This window comes from Xyrauchen texanus, chromosome 32, assembly GCF_025860055.1.
Source record: "Xyrauchen texanus isolate HMW12.3.18 chromosome 32, RBS_HiC_50CHRs, whole genome shotgun sequence".
Classification (NCBI taxonomy): Eukaryota; Metazoa; Chordata; class Actinopteri; order Cypriniformes; family Catostomidae; genus Xyrauchen; species Xyrauchen texanus.
Window position 1 is genome coordinate 31,811,480 of NC_068307.1, and position 22,965 is coordinate 31,834,444.

A 22,965-nucleotide genomic window follows, 5' to 3' on the forward strand; every position below is an offset into this window, starting at 1 on the left:
AACTATTTATCTGGATTAAATTAACACTTCTATCAACATATTGTTTTTCAAGGCTCCCTCATGTTCTCACACCCTGTTCTATCAGCATTTTTCTCCATATCAACAGAGTAATCCGTCCTGCTGTTCTTTTGACCCATTCAGTAGGTCAGAATGTGGTTTTAAAGTTAATGTTTTACTCTCCAAACATGCTGTCTGGGCTGAGACTGTGGCTGAGAAGTGTTGAGTGCATCCGATGACCTCATCGAGAATTAGTGCTTACACAATCCTGCTCCGCTGATGTTTGAACCTCTCCGCCATACATTCCTCAGATGTTTTGATTCTGATGCCAAAAAGGGCCTCATCTTTTTAACTCAAAACATTACTTCCATCCTCATACACCTGAAAGTTCTGATTTTGGTGCTATGCAGTTCTAATCTCTCTCTTTCAAAGACCTTGGTAGTTTTTATGTAATTGAGCAATGATCCGCTCAGGAATTCTGTTTAGGTAGTCAACTTGTTGAAAAGGTCAAAAGGGGGTAGCAAGACTTGACTTGGGCCTTGATTTAATGAGTAACGCAGGCCGTCTTTTATAATACAATGGCGATTGATGGTGCCTCACTTTAAAGCTTAAAAAAAGGACCCAAAATTTTCACTAATATAGTCCATGCGGCTTGTGTATCATATTATGAAGGCAACCTGAATTAAGTAATTATTAGTGAAAATATTGACTCTTGAGTCAAGCTTGCTTGAGAACTAACATGATTACACAAAATGTTTGCTTCTGAAAGTTCCCATTCCCTGATATCAACCCCGTTCTGTTGAATTAAGCATAAGCGCCATCCCCCATCAGACGTGATCCCTTTTCCCTGACAAGGGTGATACGGGTTCTGGTCTGGTGGCAACCAGGAAGTAATCCCGTTTACATAATGGTAATAATGAATTGCATTTTTCTTGACTGATGGTTAGGTTTAGGGTTGTGGTTTGGGTAATGGGGTAGAGTTGATTAAAACATTAACTGACTAGTTAATGTTTTTAATTAGTTGACTGTCAACATTTTCATGTCATTTCTTTTCATTTTAGTCAGTTTTATTCTGGTTTAGAATTTTAGTTGATTAAAAATAACATTTTAGTTCATGTGCAAAATGACAACTTATATCAAACATTATACGTTGTTACATGTTGGGGAGTGAATTATGACACACTTTAATTTTAGGGTGAATTATTTATTTAAAATGGATTGATTAAAACGTTCCGAGGAGTAAAATCACGCAGTACAATCCTTCAAAGCTTTGAGTCTCCACCCTTGGGCTGAAGCCAATGTTTCTGCGCTTATTCAGGGATCATATCCTAGCTCGGAATGCCTGTGGAAGGTAATAGAGCTGGTCTTTGATTTACAGTTCAGACGTGTCTGTCAGATTAGGGAGCGGTGGGGATTTTTATGAGAGCATATAAAATGCAAAACAAAGGATTTTATAGAAATGCAATCTGATTGTTTGGAAAGTTGACCAAAAGGGCAATCATTTTTTGTTGTTGTGTGTTTTCAGTGCTGTTTGTCACCAAGTAATAACTCAAACAATTTGTGAACAGTTAGAGATTTCCAGTCTACTGTGTTATTTACTTTGGCTAAGCTGAGATGACTTCACTTGTGTAAAAAAGCTTCAAAGGCTTTTTGTGTGCACAGAAGCAAGTTTAGACGTTGGGTTTTTACAAAGGATGTGTTCATTTGGACGTTATTGTATTAAGTCTTTTTCCTTTTTTACTCTTAAAGGAATAGACCGATATATTGGTTTTTCCAATATAGATGTATTTCAGTTGAAGTCAGAAGATAACATACTCCTTAGCCAAATACATTTAAACTCAGTATTTCACAATTCCTGACATTTAATAATAGAAATCATTCCATGTCTTAGGTCAGTTTGGATCTCTACTTTATTTTAAGAATGTGAAATGTCAGAATAATAGTAGAGAATGATTTATTTCAGCTTTTATTTCTTTCATCACATTCCCAGTGGGCCAGAAGTTTACATACACTTTGTTAGTATTTGTTATCATTGCCTTTAAATTGTTTAACTTGGGACAAATGTTTTGGGTATCCTTCCACAAGCTTCTCGCATTAAGTTGCTGGAATTTTGTCCCATTCCTCCAGACAGAACTGGTGTACCTGAGTCAGGTTTGTAGGCCTCCTTACTCGCACACGCTTTTTCAGTTCTTCCCACAAATTTGACTAAGGTCAAGGCTTTGTGATGGCCACTCCAATACATCGACTTTGTGATCCTTAATTTATTTTGCCACAACTTTGGAGGTATGTTTGGAGTCATTGTCCATTTGGAAGAGCCATTTGCGTTTAACTTCCTGGCTGATGTCTTGATGTTGCTTCAATATACCCACATACGTTTCCTTCCTCATGATGCCATCTATTTTGTGAAGTGCACCAGTCCCTCCTGCAGCAAAGTACCCCAACATGATGTTGCCACCCCCATGCTTCACGGTTGGGATGGTGTTCTTCACCTTGTAAGCCTCAACCTTTTTCCTCCAAACATAACGATGGTCATTTACTCATGGCCAAAAAGTTCAATTTTTGTTTCCTCAGACCAGAGGAAATTTCTCCAAAAGTAAGATCTTTGTCTCCATGTGCACTTGCAAATTGTAGTCTGTCTTTTTATGGCAGCTTTGGAGCAGTGACTTCTTCCTTACTGAGCAGCCTTTCAGGTTATGTCGAAATAGGACACATTTTGCTGTGGATATAGATACTTGTTTACCCATTCTCCTCCAGCATCTTCACAAGGTCCTTCACTGTTTTTCTGGGATTAAATTGCCCTTTTCGCACACCAAACTACAATCTCTAGGAGACAGAATGTGTCTCCTTCCTGAGAAGTATGATTGCTGCTTTGTCCAATGGTGTTTATACTTGCATACTATTGTTTGTTCAGATGAACGTGGTACCTTCAAGCATTTGGAAATTGCTCCCAAGGATGAACCAGACTCGTGGAGGTCCACAATTTTGGCTGATGTCCTTTTTATTTTCCCATTATATCAAGCAGAGAGGCATTGAGTTTAAAGGTAGTCCTTAAAATACATCCACAGGTACACCTCCAATTGATGTGGTACACCACATTTTCTGGAATTTTCTAAGCTCCTTTTAAGGCACAGTTAACTTGGTGTATGTAAACTTGTGACCCACTGGAACTGTGATTTTTATAGTCAATTAAAAAGTTTGTAAACAATTTTTGGAAACATTACTTTTATCGTGTACAAAGTAGATGTCCTAAACTTATATATCTCGGTCAGCCACCACATTAAAACCACCTGCCTAATATTGTGTAGGTCCCCCCTCATGCCACAAAAACAGGCCCAACCCTTCTCAGCAACATTGTACAGAGCGGTTATTTGAGTTACCGTAGACTTTGTCAATTTGAACCAGTCTGGCCATTCTCTGACCTCTCATCAAGACATTTCTGCACACAGAACTGCCGCTCACTGGATGTTTTTGGCACCATTCGGAGTAAATTCTAAACACTGTTGTGTGTGAAAATCCCAGAAATACTCAAACCAGCCCATCTGGTACCAACAAACATCCATGTGATTTATCTTATCAGCCAATCTTGTGGCAGCAGTGCATAAAATTGTGCAGTGCATAAAATCATTCAGATATGGGTCAGGAGCTTCAGTTAATGTTTACATTAACCATCAGAATGGGGAAAATACAATAAGTTATTTCAATCTTTGGGATTTTGGTTGCACAATAAACTGCTTTTGGGATTTGATTCATTTTGGACTTGTAGCCTCAACGTCTGTGCCCTTCCTAGTAAGGAAAGACGTAGACATTTTATTGCAAACCTTCGGACCATAACTGATTCCACAATGCCCTGGTTTTGAGTTATGTTTCTGATCTTCAGGTGAAAAAGACCCCTTTTATGGCAATGAGAAATGTCAGTCAATTGCTCACACAACCCTTTCTCAGAGTGTCATGGAGAGTTCTGCTCGTTTCTACCTCCTTGTCTTTTATTCCCTGCCCTCAGCTCCTACAAAAGGCACTTTCTGAGGTTACACTGGGCTTCATACATGAGCTATTGTGTCCCGCTCAAAGCAGTTAATCTGAGACCACACCCTGTTGGTTCTGCTTTTGCAGGCTCTCTTGTGCTGCTATTTGCATGGTGAGCCAATGGCCTGCTAGTATTAGACACTGAATGCTCCGTATGTTTACAGAGTCCAGAGAGTGTTTTAACTGGCTTCTTTGTCATGCAATTGTTTAGAAGTTATTGATCTTGAAGCTGACCTGAAAGGTGATTTCAGCTGAGATATCGAATTCCATTTTTCTTATTTATATGGAAGCAACCTTAAAAACATGTTTAAAAGTAGACATGATTGTGAAGTCTACATTTGAGAGGCTAAATGGGCGATTTTCTGCGGCCATAGACTGTCTAATTGGAAATACACGACTTACTGAGGCAACATTACCCACCGCAACTGCTGGCAATTTGACAACGTTGAACATAGTTACAGTTCATGCAAATGTGAAGCAATGCACATTGACGACTTCTATAGGAGTGCAGACGGTCATCCGCCTCCTGATAAAGTTGGGTACTGTAGTCGAGTTGGAACGGCTCATTTTGGCGAACAGACGGCTTGCTTCTTGAATGCTTGTAGTGATTTAATCGTACACACGTGTGGTTATAACGAGCCACAGTGGGTTTTGCATTAGTAAATCTGTCTGTCCAAGTGTTCGTGATGTAATACATACTCAAATATTTTAAGGAAGTACGTCAGCATGTAAATGCACATCACACGTCACTTCTGTCGAGCAACGCGTGCTATGAAACGCTGATCAACGGCAAGGCTGGTTGTGGTTAGATTAACTTTATTACACATGCTGGATGAAGTATGTTAGTCCGACTTTGCATAAATCAGACTGGTACCATTTTAATCTGGAATAAAGCATTAACATGACATTTAAAAAAAAAAACCAAATAAACAATTGGGTTAGTCCATCTGAGATCACACTTTTAAAGTGCATGTTAACATGCTGACTGTGAATGTACCTAGCCCCACCCAATGTAGATAAAGACGTTATTGAGTCTAGACAGGATTGATCACGACTTACAGGCTGCACTTTTCTCCACAAAACACTGCTATGATTTAATAAGAAGCCTCATAGACCATCTTTGGTCTTTATTAAATCCCTTTAATTATACGCCACTCTTATTAAACCACTGTTTATTGTGCAGTGCACAGCAGAGTACATTATATATCAGATACTAGCTTATAGTTTAGACTTGGTTTATCAAGTGACCTAGAAGTGCGCTTGTGATGTCTTGGGAATGGTTTTTGTTTTTGTAAGTTTATTTTCGAAGCAACTGTTACATTTTAAAAGTGTTTAATAGAGCAGTGTTTACTGTCTATTTCAAGTATTGTAGCTGTGCCATTGGCGTATTAATTAGATTTGGGTTGGCAGTAAAACAGGCTTGCAGGATGCACTGAGCAGAAGTCTATTGCTTTAACAGCCGAGTCTGCATGTCTTGAGTAGAATCACCAATTAAAGAGCATTTAGTGTCGGCTGTTATGTATCCCATCTGCGGTTACCTGTTAGAAGAAATGGTCAGTCAAGTTGCATTGTTGACCAGTTATTTCTGGTAGTCATTTGGGAAAATTGGATTTTCAAGAGAAAGTTTAAAATGGTACATTTTCTGCAAACAGTTTTTCTTGCCTTTCTATAGACCGGCTTCTCCTGTGCTTCCAATGGCCAGTGAATTAATATGTACAAGCCATAAATCTGTAGTTTGTATTCCGTATGACAATGATTCATGTTTTTGTGATCGGGTCATGAGCCTGTCTGTCACTCGTTGAAGTCATTATTTATTATACAGTATGTTATTCATTAGAATCTTTATTTTGTTCCTTAACAATTGTGTTTTGGTGGTTTAATGTGAGGAATATTCCACATATGTGCCGCCATATGGAGTCTGAAGGATTGTTTTCCACTTGAGGTTTAAGTTGCTGGTATACGCGCAAGTTGCGGCATTTAGTAAGCGGTTTGTATGTCTTTTGATTTGAGTCACTTTGTTCAATGACCTGCAATGAATGCTGCTTTTCCAAATAAAGTAATTGGCCTGGTGTGGAACAATTTCTCATTTCTTGCAAAACCTGTCAAGAAAATATACTGATTCTATTTTACTCCAAAATCAAAAGATACAAATTAGAAGTTATATTTTGCTTAGAGAAAAGCGTATTTTAGGGCAATTAGGATTGGTAATCCACTGGTGTATCTGATTTACCGATTTATCGGGTCAATAAATCTACTCTGATAGTTTCTGTTTTCTCCGTGGCCGGCACTGGATGGTCAGTCTGAACTCTAAGGTTCAAGAATATAACTGCGCCCTCTAGAGGTTAAATAAAAACTATCACATTTATAGAGACGGACGCTTCAAAAGTGGGTATAAAATATCGTTAGAGAACCAAGGTATGAATAAAATATTTATTATTATTATTATTGTCATGGTACAATAAATCAGTCATTTAAGACAACCAAAGGTGGGCTGATGATTAATTTAACTAATCACTGCACTGGAGAATTGCATTGCCGACAAGGTGGAGAGGATGCTAAATTTGAAGCTAACATTTGCTGTTTGAATTGTTGGAACATTGTTACAAGTCAAGATCAATACACTGTTTTGAATTTTAAAAAGTCACTTATGAATTTGTGCTGATCCTTTTTTTTTTTTTTTTTCTTTTTTTTTGAGGGGTGTCCAATATGTTCCAGCCAGGTTATAAACAGGAGTGCTCCGAAGACGTTTTGTTTCTAAGTGAATTTATAAGTTAACAATCAGTAGTAAATCATTAATTAATGGCAACCTTATATGAATTAATATTCTCATTAATTTCAGATGACAAACGCTTTGAAGAAGATATCCGTTTGGGAGAAATGTGTAAAGTATTGCCATTTGAAAGTGATGATTTCTAAAGATCAGCACTATTTTACATTGAGTGGAAAGTTTTCATTCATATTATACATGTTAAAAACTTTTGGCCAATTAATCGTCTATTGGCCTGTTTTCCCACCAAAGTTATCGTTATCGGCAAAACCCACTATCGGTTGACCTGTAACTACGATTATTTATATTTTCATGACAATTATGCTTATTCTACCCCCCAATTCTCATTACTGCAACATGAAAAATAAGTAAATTTTTAAATTGTGAAGTATTTATACATCGTAATACTACAGTAAACACATGACCATTACGGTGATGAGAATCATCATTTTAAAAGGAAAAAAAAAAAAGAGAGATAATGAGGATCATCATTAAAAACAAGGGGAATTGTGTAAATAAAAGGTCCAAATGTGTTACGGTAATGAGAATTGGGGAGTAAAAGGGCCTAATTTTCTTAATGGTCCTAATGTAAGCTGCTTTGTCTTTCTGCCAAGTATTATTTAATTTTTCTTTTTTTATTGATATGGGGTGAAACATGACCAGGGCACTGTAGAAATTTGATGAGAATCACCCAAGTGTTAACTTTGGATCCTGATTGTTATATTAAGAGAACCACTTAGAAGTCAATATGACATTGTTTTTAAAGATGTACTTCAAACCTACATCACAAGAGACTCCTGTTTGTATTTTGTTGGCTGCTTTTGGCCATGAACGAAATCCTCAAAGCACCTCCAGCAACCCTGCAAACGCAGTCTTCCTCTTTACGACCCCCTGCGCACTTGGGTTAGTGGGTGAGATTAAAACAATACATTGTATAAACCATATGCTCGCCTCGCAGCACTTAAGTACAAACATCATCTGCATGGCCTGTAGGAGGGTGAGCTCATGGCTTTGGAATAACTGTAATAAATGAGGGGTTCAAACTCCAGAGAGCCGCTCCGTAACCCTACACACGTGAAAAGGAAACTTGAGTGTTTCATGAATATGCAAGAAACGAGGGGCAGAATTATGAACGTGTGTGGGTGGTGGCCAGAGAATCCGGGCTGGCTGTCTGTTGTTTAAAATCTGTTGCTGTGTGTCCAGAATGTAAAACAGTTTTATTATTGTTGTGAAATCAATTTTTTTACATCTACATAGTACATCCATCTCTATTTCAAATAGAAAAACCTGTTTTTGTATTGCTGCGATTTTTTTTTTTTTTTTTTTTGGCTTTTTCTGTTTGTAGATTCCCAATCCCCTCATTTCAAATCCCCCACACTACAAAAACATGGTCATTTGAGATAAACGCTTTAACGTAGTGACTTAATTGCAGGTTATTTTATGCTGTTATTGAGTTCTGGTATTCCACACACTGTTGAACTATTTACTGATCGGTCCAGATCTCCGAGCTACACAGACCAGTCCCGCATAGTGTTTAATCATGTACCACAGACACAAACAGAGCCTTTTAAAGATGACATGAACACATTTTGCCCTGTTTACTTAATAAATGGTGCATCAGTGCATGTTACTCAAGAAAAAAACATGTTCATTTACCACTTTCTCCACCTCTGAAATGACCGGCTGAATCACAGAAAACCTGTCAGGAACACGTCCGGGTCATATTTCACCCCAAAATCAAAAGAAACAAAAATATAATTTACCTTAAAGAAAATATATATTTTTTTTTTGTAACTTCTCATTGTTATACTAAAAAAAGATCCTGTTTATTTTACTGTTAGGTATATATTACACGCACACACGCACACACACACACACACACTATTAAAACAATTCTTTTATTTATGGTTTTGTTTTATCTACACAAAAAAAAATCCTGTTCAATTTTGTTAAAAGAGAATATATCTACACTTAAAATGTGTTAGATTTATGGTAAATAATATTAGATTATTAAATATGCGATGGGTCATGCAGAGACTTCTGGGATGGCTCAATTATTGTTTTTCACCATAATTTTAACTGTATGCATTTTCACCATTAAATGTAAGGTAAAAAAAGTAAATCATACTTATTTCTAAAAGGGGTATTTTTTTTTTTTACTGAAAAATAACGTTGTCTTCGTTTTTCACGGTATATGGCAACTACCAGTTAAGTAACAATATTTTTTTTTATTTTTTTTTATTTACTAAAGCATTTACATAATTTCATTTTCCATTTGCTAACATCTTTTACAATGTACTTTATCAAGTATTATACTTCGTGGTAGTATTTGTTGTACTGAGACAAATTTTTGCTTTTTGCTTATGAAAAGTTAAAAAAAATCATTGTACAGTAATGAGAATTTTTCGGGACTGGGACAGGCTAATTTATGCTGATTTTATTACACATAATGAGAATAATTATTGAAAATCCATTTGGAAATAAAATTAGTTTCATGTCTTCCTTGAACTTCAGTCTGTTCCTGACCCAAAGTAATTGCATGATATCAGAAAACTTGGAAGATGGTGCATAAGTCATATGGATGATTTTATTTCATGTTTAAAGAGTTTGAAAGACCCAGAAAGCCAAAATTGTGTGGTTTTGGAACGACATGAGGCAGCATAAATAAAGTTTTAATTACTGCTATTCTTTTTAACAAGCCCCTTTAGCCACATTGATTTCCCCATATATATATATATATATATATTTTACCACTGTCAGTTTAGCTAAGCAAAAAACGGTTCATAATTTAGTGCACTTGTGCAAAGTCCTAATTTAATGCAGGACTTTAAGGGGCACCATTATGAAAGCCCATGACACAATAGTTGGTGAGGACTTGAGTAGTTTGGATGCAGTTCAGTGCTTTGGGTGACCTGACTGGATTGTTAATGGAGCGTCTGTGGTGGTTGGTCTTTGTATCCCTGCTATCTCTGATTGGCTGACCCCTCCAAGGGGATGGTCATGATCTCATGGGAATGGAATGCCCTCCTGTAGGTAAAGCCCCATGTGTCCCGTCACGGGCGTCTGCAGATGATGTCATTTCTAGGACACATGGTGACCGAGGGCAGAGATGCCGGACTGTTCGCTGCTTCCAGACTGAGAATTTTCGAGCTTATGTGGTTTTCACTTTATACTTTTTTATAGCAAAGAACACTGGTTAAAAAAGGCCCATTAGTGAAGTTTGCATAGGAAAGAAACTGAATTCAAGTTTTTCTCCTAAACATGACTAAAATGAATTCTATTCAAATTTTAAAGACTGAAATGTTTTCAAAGTTTTCTCCTAAGTCCTCAAAGCAGTACTCAAGCTTCAAAATACCAGCAGTACCAGTGTTTTTGATCATTACTGTTGTAGAAACGTTAGTAATATTCCCAGAGAGTAGTATTCAGTTGAACTCTGTTGTGATGCAGCATTTCGAGACCCACTTCTCGAACAGATTAGATGAAGCCGTTTGAGTCTCTTTCGTTAGCACACTCATTTACAGAAATGCTGGTTTTCTTAGAGACAGAACTGCTTTTTAACATGTATTCAACGAATCAATGTAAATACCTGTAAATGGCACAAATTATGTTATTTATACAATAAGCGTATAAATGCATTATATAATCCTAATGATTGATTGAAAGCATTGATTTGTATTTTTGCCATGACGCCTCAAATTGTGCAGATTGTTGAGGAGAGGTGTACAACTACTTTTCGAAGTAATCAAACTTGAAATGTTCACATGGCGAGTGATAAAAGAGGTGATCAAAAACTTGCATTGAAGCAGATAGTCAAGCCATAACTAGAAACCAGAATAATACAGAGACTTGGGTTTGACTCTTGACCACCTCAGCAACCATCCAGTACACCCTGGCACCCATGTAGCAATGGCCTGGCGATCACCCACAACATCCTAGAATTGAAGCACCGTATTTTGCCAGTGCAGTCGCCACACCTGTTTACTTCAGAAAGGGTAAAAATCCAGTGAGTTAATTTGTAGCTCATTTGTGATTTAAAGCAGAGACATTTTCACCCCAAATGAGTGCCTGGCTCAAACTAAATATTACAATCTGTGTAAAAGCACTAGGACTTTGCTCTGTCTAGTAAAGCAATAGTTGCGTTGCCTGTAAGATCCTGTTTCATGATGTTCTTGTATGTCAGCACTTTTAGATTAGAGTCCTGACTGCTTTTAACAAGCTTTTTGAAGACTGTGAGCATTATTTTGCAATATTTACTAGTTTTCTCATCTGTTCCTTTTCTGTCAATGCACTTGTTTACGAAAAATGGCATGTTATAAACATGAAGATGTAACACATGTGATGTCAAGCAATTATTATGCTTGCGTTGTGTAAAGAGGCCCACTGGTACAAGCATGTGTGCCATTTCCAACCAATGCATCATGATTATTACTGGGTCTGAACTAATTAATCTGTTTGTTTTTCCACTTTTATCAGTTCCTCACCCTCATGTCGTTCCAAACCCACTTGGGCTTTCTTCAAAACTTATTATTATTTGCTTCTTTTTTGGGGGGTTTGTAATGATATGAGGGTGAGTAAATTATGACCAAATTCTGGTTGAACTATCACCTTTAACTCCAACATTGTCCGCCTAATTGACCAATCATAGCACGTTTAGTGAAAGGATTGTAATACTTTCCAGAATAACATAAAATGATCATTTTGTGTATCGTATTTTGGGCTCTTTCCCATCTGTGGCTCATGACATCATCACCCATGAGGTAATGAGCAACAGCACAGGAAATGAGTAATCTTAATCTTCATGTAGATTGATAAAGCTCTGTTTTGGATCCAAATTAAGAACCGGAGTTGAGGCAGTCTTTCAGGTGTCTTTTGAGAAATGGTGTGTCCGCTATAAGCCACGGACAGTATTTTGCACATAATGAGCTTTTTTTTTTTTTTTGTGCCACCCCCATCCCCTCCTGCACCCCGTCGGAATCCAGCGACTGACAAAAGAAGCTGTCCGCTTTATTTATGGGTCTACTTTAAGAGTGCTGTGAAACAAGCGCGCCTCTGTTTCTAAAGTTGCCCCGTGGTGGCTCCGTGATAATACATTCAACACCCTCTGACAGAAAATCACACTGTTTTCGCAGTTTAGAAAACTCCCAGATTCCTGTGGACATGTTTATCTGGGGAGGTGGGGTGGAGGGATTGCTCGGGAGCTGGGCTTCTGTTGATGGACATTTTCATATCTAGAGACCAGAATATCATAGAGACTTGGGGGTGGAGGTGGATCAACACTCTTGACTCTTTCAGTCCTCTACATTCCAAGTAAATCACTCACATTTGCACTATGCCACTAAAAAATGTCTTATCAGCCACTGGCTAGTAAATATTTTGATATCACTCGCTAGTGATTGAGCTGTTTCTTAGAGAAGAACTTTGACCTTGGAATTTCCCTTATTTGGTCGTGATCATGCTGTCACCATAGCATTTGTTGAGCCATGTTATGCCAGTGTTAGTGTTACAGTTTCGTTGCATTTAACTGACATCAACTGATTTTGTGTTAACTTTATTTCCATGGACTGTTTTCACAACATTCCCTGCATCACAGCATGGCTACAGAGCAGTGAACCGCACCTGTTGGATGGTAAAAAGTGTTGCCAATCTCGAGGGCTTGTATATTTGAATTTGATAACTTGTTCAATAATCGTTATACATGCAAGTCAATACACATTCTGTGAGCAAAGTTCACTTTGACTCGCTCTGTGCAATCAATGCCCAAAGATGAGATCCACACATTCCAGTTTTATTTCATAATGTCTTAATATCCTCCCTGTTATTTACAATCAGTTGTTGGTCATGAAGTATTAAGATGAGTTCATTTAATTGTAATCACATATTGCACCAATGATGTAAAACAACTGTGCAACTTCTCTCATTAATGTGCAATGCACTGATTCATCCGTAAACACTTCCTCAACTGCTGGTACACTTTAAGAGATGATGTACCATTTTAACACTTGTTATATTGTAAATATCAATGTAAATATTTGTAGAAATTATGCTTGTATACAAACATGCAACAAAAAGTTGTAATGTATTAAGTTAATTTTATTTTCATTGAACGGTTCCAACCTTGTGAATATTGTTAAAAATGTTTATGAAATTTCAAACAGGGACAATAGCTTGTATCGTTATTATAAATGAAATTTCATGACTTCATATAAATTGATACAATGTGAAATTTGTTTTATTTTTAAAAGGCTAAAATGTGAATATAATGATAAAGCTAAATATGAAATAAAATATGTATTTTTGCATTCTACAGCATGTGAAGTCATATATTAATTCTATAAATATGTAAAGATGTACCCTTCCCAGTTTGCATTACGCATACGTGTCATCAAAAATTTACTAGCCAATGACGATTCGTTCTCCAGCGTGTCCATGGAGGGTTGTCTTTTGACTTTATGGTTTAATTTCCGTTTTATAGGTACAGTAGCTACACTTTCCATGCAAAAACAAACATAATTTGATTCAAAAACCTTGTGAATTGGAAACTCTAAAGAATACACCAACGCCGTTAGACATCAGGTGAAATCAGTTTTATTTTTTTTCCAAATTTTTTGGTTTCCATTTTATTTTCTCTGAATTCCAGGTTTTACAATTTATCATTTAAAAAAAAAACTGTCTAATCAAATTAATTAATAGAATTTTAATAAAATGAAAATGGAAAAATTGCTTTTAACACATTGCATTATTTTTATTAAACGAAGAGCATTTCTACTGATCTTTACAGCACAATCCAAAACCCAAATTCTTTTTTGTTGTTGTTGTCAAATACAGTGTCTCACAGTATTAATGAAAGCAGTGATGAAACTCTTAAGATATTGCTTAAATATGATGCTATTGTTGTTGTTGTTGTTGTTGTTATTATTATTACTACTACAACTACATTGCATATTACATTATACAGAAATAAAACATTTGTCACATTTATTCAATTTCACGGGTCTAGTTAAATGGAGCTTTTATTTTGGATGTTTTTGACGGCTTCTCACATCCAGAAAGCAGTACGCTAAATGGGCTAATGTGATTGTTAAACTGCAGAAGGCTATGATTTAATTATATAAATATATATGTGTAGTCTATATGTGGTCACATTGAATTGATCTGCTCTTTGTCATTAATACACACGTGATGTTGATCATGAGGTTAGTGTGTGTGCAGTGACTTCTCACATTCACTTTCTGTGGAAGCTAGTTGTTTTATTAAATCTCAGCCTTTTGTGGTTTAATCATCACTTTAGGACATATCATGATTTTAATTTGATTGTGCATTTATACATTAATTTCATTCCTAATGTGTCAAATTCCACGACATTCCGCATTTTGTTAATTCCGATTTCAATGGATTTTGCGATTCCGTCCCTGTTTTCATAGTCATAGGGCCCATGTTTTCCTTCTCTGACTCAAAGGTCAGTCATAATGTCTCCTTTTGTTTTAAACTTGGCAAAGTCATGAGTTACATCCTGTTTTTATTGTCCAGGTGCATTCAGGCCCACTTTACCACATATTTGACTTGTAAGACTGGTTTAAAACCTCAGAAAAAAAGAAAACGTATACAGTTGCCCAAAAAAGTATTTGGTCACTTTAGGCATATTTAAAAAAATATCTGAATGTAATTTCATCAAACTCATAACTAGTGGCACTTGCAAACAAATGCTTCTCATGCTTTTCTCAAAACAAACTTCGCTATTCTGAGCCATTTGTGCTCATTGAGTTTTAATCAACTGGTATCGAGGTGATGTTAGTAGATGTTAAGTGTATGATGTCAGTTCCTCTCAGCACTTAAGTATGGACATGTTCCATTAATGTTTGACAATAGTAACATTTTTGTATTTTTTTTTTTTTTTGTGTTTAAAAGCTAACAAACCTCCTTTTTATACTAAATGTTCTGCTAATATTTATTGAACATTTGATATTTAGTTAAATAATACAAAAAATGAAAATAAAAAATAACAAAATACGGCCTCTAATCATTCGTGTTGAAAATTAGCACCCCTAGAGGTAATGGGGTAGAAATATTTATATGAGAATAAAAATCTTTCACATTTACATTTACATTTATGCATTTGGCAGACTTTGCCAAAAAAAGATTTTCAAAAGTATCCCAAAAGTGAAATGCGGTGTCTGTAAATCATCAAATATAAACGTCTCTTTTATGCTCCGATCACTGCTGCTGTAAACCAAAGTAGAAAAGTAGTTTTTTTTTTTTTTTTTTTTAGCCACTTTCTACTCGTCTGTGAGCTTGTTTATTTGAATAATCAAATGTTAAATCTTAGATGTATAGAACAAAATATGCCATCCAGAAGGAAAAGCACGTTTGACTATTGATTCTAAAATGTTATACATCTAGATTGAGCTTGTAGTCCACTCAGAGGCCGAGATATTCAATGAAACAATGAGGGTGTTGCTTGCACTGAAAATTAGACTGAACGTCTATGGACGAGCACGTCTGTGAGGGCTAAAATGCGTTAGAGCGCCACCTACATTTCAGATCTGTATATTGTGATGGAATGTGATAGAGAGAGAATATATATTTCTAGTCATTGTTGCCATCTAGTGGAATAAAATGGCATCTCACTTTTCAAAGTTGGGTAGAGTGAACAGAACGAGTTACATGTCTACAAAGTTAGAATTCTTTTTTACTTTGTTTATCATAAGATTATAAATGCACAATATTATTTATGATTAATTGGAGTATTTTTTTATTTTGGGGGTTCTCTGTTTTTTTGCATTAGTCCACAGTATGTGTGGATGGTGATCTTTTAAATTTGATTGTATAAAATTGTGTGCGGCTGCCCAACAATGCACCAGTGTGTAAGGGGTGAAATACTTTCTTGATGTTTTGGTACAAAATTAACGGCTTTATTTCAGAATTAAGACTGCTTGGAAAATAAGTCATATTTAAATGAAAGAAATTCTCAAGTGATTTCAGTTGTGATTATGCTGAGAAGAAATGGAGGAGAATGTTTTGTGAGTATTTAGTTTCACTTTCTGAGGTATTTGATTACTCTCAGTTGTTATTTAACTTCATACTGGATCTACAGGCACCACATTTGTACACATGTTTTGGGGACATTTTTTTTTTTTAATGTTCTTCGGGTTTTCGGTTTGGCCATGTTCCACTTTATGCAATGCAAACTGCACGCTTTGTGCATGTAAAGATTGATGAGATGGTGAGATATTGCTTTATGTCCTGTTCTTAGAAGAAGAACGCTTTGGAGAATTTGTTCACCCACAAATAAAAAAATCTATCATCTACTGATGTCAAAAATACCCGTGTAATTTATTCAATTTCAGAGGGTCCATGACCTTGTGTTCTTTACTACATTGTTTTTTTCATCTTGGTTGAGTGACTGAGTTTATCATGACTGATTATTACTTGGTGTCTGTCTGGTAGTAAACGCAGTGTAATAACACACAACAGGTGCTTGTTCCTCTTGTTGAAATGCAAATGTCTCTTCCTTGGTTGTCTCATTCATGGTTATTCTCTTTGTGAAAAGTGTTTCATTCGGGTCCTGCGGCACAGGTGTGGCTCACTAGTTTCTGAAGGGGGCAGGAAAGCCCTGTAGGCACCGCTTTACAACACACAAATCCACTCTGATGTACTCCAAAAACATCCGGTGTCTTGAGAAATGGCAAACTTCAATGCTCAATTAAGCTGTACCAATGTAAAACAACAGATACATCATAGAATCAAGTCCTTATTTTTGCAGAATGTCATCAATAGGGCTGCATGTAGGCACATTATTAAACCTTCACAATAAATGCACGCAGAGACAGACAACAAAGTTGTTTATTTGAATAGTCAAATGTTACATCTTAGATGTCTAGAACAAAATTCTGGGATTTTCACACACAACAGTCTCTAGAATTTACTCCGAATGGTGCCAAAAACAAAAAACATCCATTTGAGGGGCAGTTCAGTGATTTGAAATGTCTTGTTGATGAGAGGTCAACAGAGAATGGCCAGACTGATTTGAACTGATAAAGTCTACAGTAACTAACTCAGATAACCGCTCTGTACAATTGATTTGGTGCACGAGGGGAATATACACAATATTAGGCGGTGGTTTTAATGTTGTGGCTGATTGGTGTCCTAATTTTTAGCTGTTTCCCAACCCTTTAGTTTGCAGTCAGTCGCCTCGTGGCCTTCAAGAGGTTTGCTGGTGTCGTAATCACGACTGCATGGTAATAAGAGACTAATTGTCTGGAAACCGGTCCTGCCTCCCTCCCTCTTCCTCAAGTATTGTTGTTTTTCTGTTTGCTTTGTCTCCATAGTGACCAGCATAAGCAATGAACTTTATTCCTGAATCATTTATCTCTATGAATATATTGCTGGATCTTGGTCAATGACTGCTACTTTCATTTTTACTTCAATACGAGTGATCATCTGGATTCCCGGTTAGATAACCGGTGCTTTTTAAACAAAAATGTATTACTTGTATTTTTAGTTTCACTGATACCAGCGTTTGATTGACAGACCGACACATACTTAAATACTCATGATTGTTACTTCATGATTTAATGTATTAAAAATGTCATTTTTCACTCCAAAATCAAAACAAAAGAACCAATTATATGTTGTATATTGACAAAGCACATTTTAGGACCAATATTTTTTTTAACTCTTATTTTCAAAGATGATTCTAATTTGATTCATTTGTCCTGTATTGTAGTAATAAAAATACTGTAATTTTGGCTGAATTAAATAATGGTTTTAAAGGCATTACAAAAAATAATACCATGAGGTACAAATGTTTTTCAACTAAAATATCATGAAACTACACATCACAATAATTATATACATGCATGCATGCATACATACAACAATCGTTTCTTTGGATTTGGGAGTGAAATATGACCTGGATTTCTTCGTGATGTGATTCACCCACCCCGCATATCTGCTTCAAAAGTAATTAATTTCTTTATCTGGATTGTTTTACTTTTCCCAAACATCTTTCTAATGATAAGTTTGGGCTGTGCAATAAATGGGTGCATTGAGGATACTGTACGACTGCTTTATGGGTGGGGTCTTTGTAGGTTACTCCACTCCTGCAGAAACACATTTCCAGATGGCGTTCTTGCATACATGCCTGTTGTCAAACAGCTTAACTCTGACAGGTTCAACTCATCTCATTCCTTTTCAAAGTTCCTTTTGGAACATAAATTTCCCGTTTTGGCCTGCAAGCTTGACTGTTCAATTTGGTCAGTAAAGCTTATTTTCATATACACTGGCAACAAAAAGTTTGGAATAATGTACAGATTTTGCTCTCAGTAAAAAGAAATCATGACTTATTCATTAACATGGAATTCAACTGATCACAATGTAAAGTCAGGACATAAATAACATGAAAAATGACTATTTGAAAAGATATGTTCAGAACTTCTTAAACTACTTCAAAGAGTTCTCATCAAAAAATCCAACACATGCAGCAATGACAGCTTTACAGATCCTTGTTATTCTAGTGGTCAGTTTGTCCAGATTCTCTGGTGACATTTCACCCCACACTTCCTGTAGCACTTGCCATAGATGTGACTGTCTTATCGGGTGCTTCTCACACACCTTACAGTCTAACTGATCCCACAAAAGCTCAATGGGGTTAAGATCCGTAACACTCTTTTCCAATTATCTGTTGTCCAATGTCTGTGTTTCTTTACCCACTCGAACATTTTCTTTTTGTTTTTCTGTTTCAAAAGTGTCTTTTTCTTTGCAGTTCTTCCCATAATGTAGGTGATCCTTTAATGCAAGCATTAAAATGTATAATTTTTCAAATGATGTGTTATAGTACAAGTGTTTCGATCATCATAACATGTGCTGGATTTATAATGCAATTTTAATAAGTGTTTAAGACAGAATCAGCCTGTAGTCGTGATTTGTTTGGTATTGAATAAAACGCTCCCGTGTTGCGCCTCTAGTGTTAATTTCACCAGGAAACTGCTGCAAAACGAAGAATGCCTCACGTACAACTGAGTTTGCAATAATGTTATTATAGTAACATTCATTCTATGAGAATAGTTTGTTTAAAATCTGCCTGGTCTCAAAATAGCATTGCTATACCCACATTTTTGCTACTCATTAGAAAGACGCTTGGTTACTGTTACGCTATAGTGCAGACTGTTTATTTAATTAAATTATAGGGTTTATGGTTTATAATCGCACTACATTATGATACAATTTCGATTTTATTTCGATTAATCGCTCAGCCCAATGCCATGCTATTTAAAATGTACTTTTAAGGTGAATTTTATCATTTCTTCATGACCACTTTCTCCAAACGGAACAGTTTTTAAATGAATTTATTGAAGTCTTCGCCTTGTCTTACATTGGTCGACAAAAAAGTTGGTACCGCCCCAATCTTGCGTTGTTGGTTGAACCACTGTTGGACTTGGTACTCAAACAATGTTTTGAAAACATGAGTGTTTACACTTTTCGTGAGCATTAACCTACAAATAACTTGTTTACCAAATAATTAGACTTCGTAGCGCCTCTACTTTTAGTTCTGGTTGCAGAACTAAACATTGATTCGTGAATGTTAAAAGTCCTTTTGTAGAGCTGGTGACATTTATATTTACCAGAACCTTCTGTCCACAGTATGGAAAGATTTGAGAAGGTAAATCTGCCAACTGGAGATCCCTGCAGCCCACATGCTCTCATGGTTTGTGGGTAAACCCCTATTATATCTCTCAGGCATGAGAAAGCTGTTGGTGTAATGCTCTGAGTTAAAGAGACCCGCCCTGAGAAAATTCTGCAGTCGTGCCTCTTTCACACCTAATCTCTTGACAGAGCCATGGGAGACACGCCAGTGAGGGGAAAGAATGAAATAATGGGGTAATTATTTACACCACATGGGTATGTTCCCACCTTATTAATGCTCTGCGGTTAGGATGATGTTAAGATGATACTTCCACCCATTTTATTTGTCTTTTTGAATCTTTAATCTTTTATTCACTCTCCTTTTTGTTCCAATCTTGAATGGCCTAGATTTCTTCTGAACATTTAGTTTAAGGAAGGTTTAAAGAACATTCAAGTTGCCCTTCCATGCAGTGAAGGCATACAGTGACTGGGGGCTGTCAAGCTTCAAAAGGACAAAAAGAAAGTCTAACAGGTTTGGAACATCTTGAGGATGGAGTAAATTATAGAATTGTAATTTTTGGGTGAACTATCGCTTTTAAAATAGTTGCTGTTAATTTTAACATTATCACACAGGAAATTGATGCTTTGCAGTTCATGTACCTTGAAAGCAATCCCATACTGCCAAAATACTGACAAGCGCCATCCACCATCAGACATTTTTGCATCGTTTCAACCTTGGGCACATAACGTGTTGCTCGAGCACTAGTTCTGGTCCTGTTGAGTGTTATTTGAAGGATTTTAATACACTGTTAGGTTTAGGGTTGAGATTTGGGTTAGGGAGTAGAATTAATCAAATATGCATTCCTGTTGACTGTATTACGGCATTTACAACTAAAAGTAAAACTCTTGCACCAACCTTTTGGACATTTCACCCAGAAAAAAAGGGGCGGTCGATCCAAACTGCCAGCAAAGATATAGGGATCCCCTAATCTAACCTAAGCTTACCTGTAGCTGAAAGTGACTCACCAATTCCAAATGGGGCGAACCCACTATTGGAGTTACTGCGCCCTCTTCTGGAGATTCTACCCCCATTTCGAGATCTCTGGCCTGCAGCTGTACCTACTTGTACACGTTCAACAACACTTCCAGATTCGGGCCACTGGGGGCAGTGATTCGAATTTTGGTAAACCGACCAACTTCAGCTGAAGAACATTTGAACCACTGTTGCACAGTATGGCCAGTGTGTTTAATTTGGCTTATTTGCCAATTTAAAACCATAATTTCAACATGTGCTGTGAAAGGGTCCGCTAATTGATTTTTTTTGGAGAATTTTGAAACGTAGAAAGCCAATTGAGGTTTTAAATGGCTATTAGTCTATTCTTTACCACTATTTGAGAACTAGAAAGTGTCACTGCGTGGCTTTTGGCTTTTATGGCCCATTCTGAATGCAGTAGATTGATTGAACACACAACTCATTTGATTCTCCGTCAACTGCAATGATTTTGATGTTCAGAATTGCATCATATTTGTTGGCCACCCTCCATGATGGCACGTAATGTTAGGGTGGAACAAGCTACAGCTGGTCAGATGATAACTGTTCAGTTTAATAAACATTTGTTGATCTATGTAGGGCCGTTCCCTAGGAGATATGAATATTAAAGCTACATGCACCAGGAGAATGAGAGCTCATGCATACTTCCGCAACCAAGACGACTGAAAAGTGGTTGAGCCCCAGGGATGGATTACCAACCGACTAACAGGGGGCCCTTGACTGCCTGGGGGTCTCTGGGCTTTAAGGTTGCACGATCTAGTTTGGTGATAACCCCCCACCCGCTCTAACCATTTTGGGCATAAACTACGAACATAAGGGGGCCCTTAATGTATTCTTTTTATTGAGCCAAGATGTCAATGTGTGTGTTTCGATCTTCTATTGGTCACATGTCTTTGCATCAATTTGCATGTCAGAGTTCACCAGATTTCACAAGACTGGAACTTTTGTGCACAATGGAATGCAAAATTCTTCACATGGGCGAGCATTTCCGGTCTCCCACGATAGAAAGGCATTCCATAGCTTATTTTGAGTTTGATTTTTGGTCAAATACAACACTGACCTAATGCAGAATACATTTCGGTTTCTCATACACTTGCTCCAAATCCCATTTCCAAAGATTACCGTTCAATATAATTAAGGCCATGTCCACGACAATAACGTTTTTGTTTGAAAATGCATCGATTTCAGTATGTTTAGGCCGCCTCTCATCCACTCTGGAAAGGCTTTGCGTTTCGAACTAAATTTCAAATTATTTGGTATACTGCTATATATAAGCAATTGTGAAATGAGCAATAGCTTGAAGTGTCAACCTCACCACCAAATCGGTCTCATCCTCCTCAACTTTTATAGTTTTTGGCTTTGCTTTTTACTAAACCCTCCCCATTTTTAGTTGCCACGTACTGACTCATTTTAGGGTGTTTTATGCCGCTGATCATTTGCATATTTTTTAGAATTGGATAATGGCAGTTTTTGGACGTCTTCGTAATCACTGTTTTAGATGTCTGTTTGGATTTATCCTCCCCTCCTGTGATATCATCCAGTTGGAATGTGTGTCTCTGATTTGGAGAATTTTCAACCGTTTTACTTTATTTTTCAACTTTCCTCCCTTCTTAGCAATGTTCTCTTAGCATAAACATTTAAACACAACCTTTGCGTGCATTGTATTTGCAACTTTCCAAAACTCGCTGGTATTTATCATTATTCATGAAGGTAGCCAGTTTGATTAAACTCCTGCTGTCAACCTTCATTCAGTAGTTCCTTGAATGTGAACAATCGGCGGTAGTGTTGTTCTATTGTAGAGCTGTTCCCCTCTCACAAGGGGCGTATGGAGATCTCATTAAATGGGATCCTCTGCTTTATCCCTAGAGTCCAATTCTAATGAATTATGCTCGGCCATGGCATGCAGTCCAGAGATTCACTAAACCATCCTGCCTTTTCCAAGCGCTGCCAGGACATTCCTCCCGTCTGGCTCGTTGAACCGATAAAGGCATCAGGCTGATAAGCATGACCCTGAAGAGAGTGTACCAGGGTCACTAGGTCAATTTTACATTTCAAGCACATACATTCAGCTTTTACTAAAGCTTACAAGTTAAAATTCGAACATGCTTCAAACTTAAGATAAATGCACATAGAAATGCTTAAACGAGCATTACAATTTTTGATATGTGCCAAGCATTGATGGTGACTTCCGTTCTTGGGCTAAAACATGCACAGTGCAACACATACAGTAGTAGGCGGATGTTTCGTGTCACTTTACATTTGTATTTTTTATTAACTTCTAAATTGACACGGCATCTAAAAAGGCATCCTTACTGCAAGAGATTCTGATAAAACAACACAAAGAAACCCATCTAGCGCATACTTGCATAGAAAAAGACGGATGCGTTCAGAGTGAGCGGCCACCAGAGGTGGCGGTCTTTGGTGGATGTCATGCTGCAGAAGCACTGGGTACGTACATACAATTATTTAATGAAAAACACTGATGCCGCCAGTATTATAAAGAAAG

At 36.9% G+C, this 22,965-nt stretch overlaps 1 protein-coding gene across 2 annotated transcripts in view; it reads left to right on the forward strand.

Moving 5' to 3' along the window:
• The window catches only part of LOC127625795 (filamin-B-like), a 99,789-nt gene that overhangs the window by 12,478 nt on the left and 64,346 nt on the right, over positions 1-22,965 (forward strand). The window lies entirely within an intron of this gene.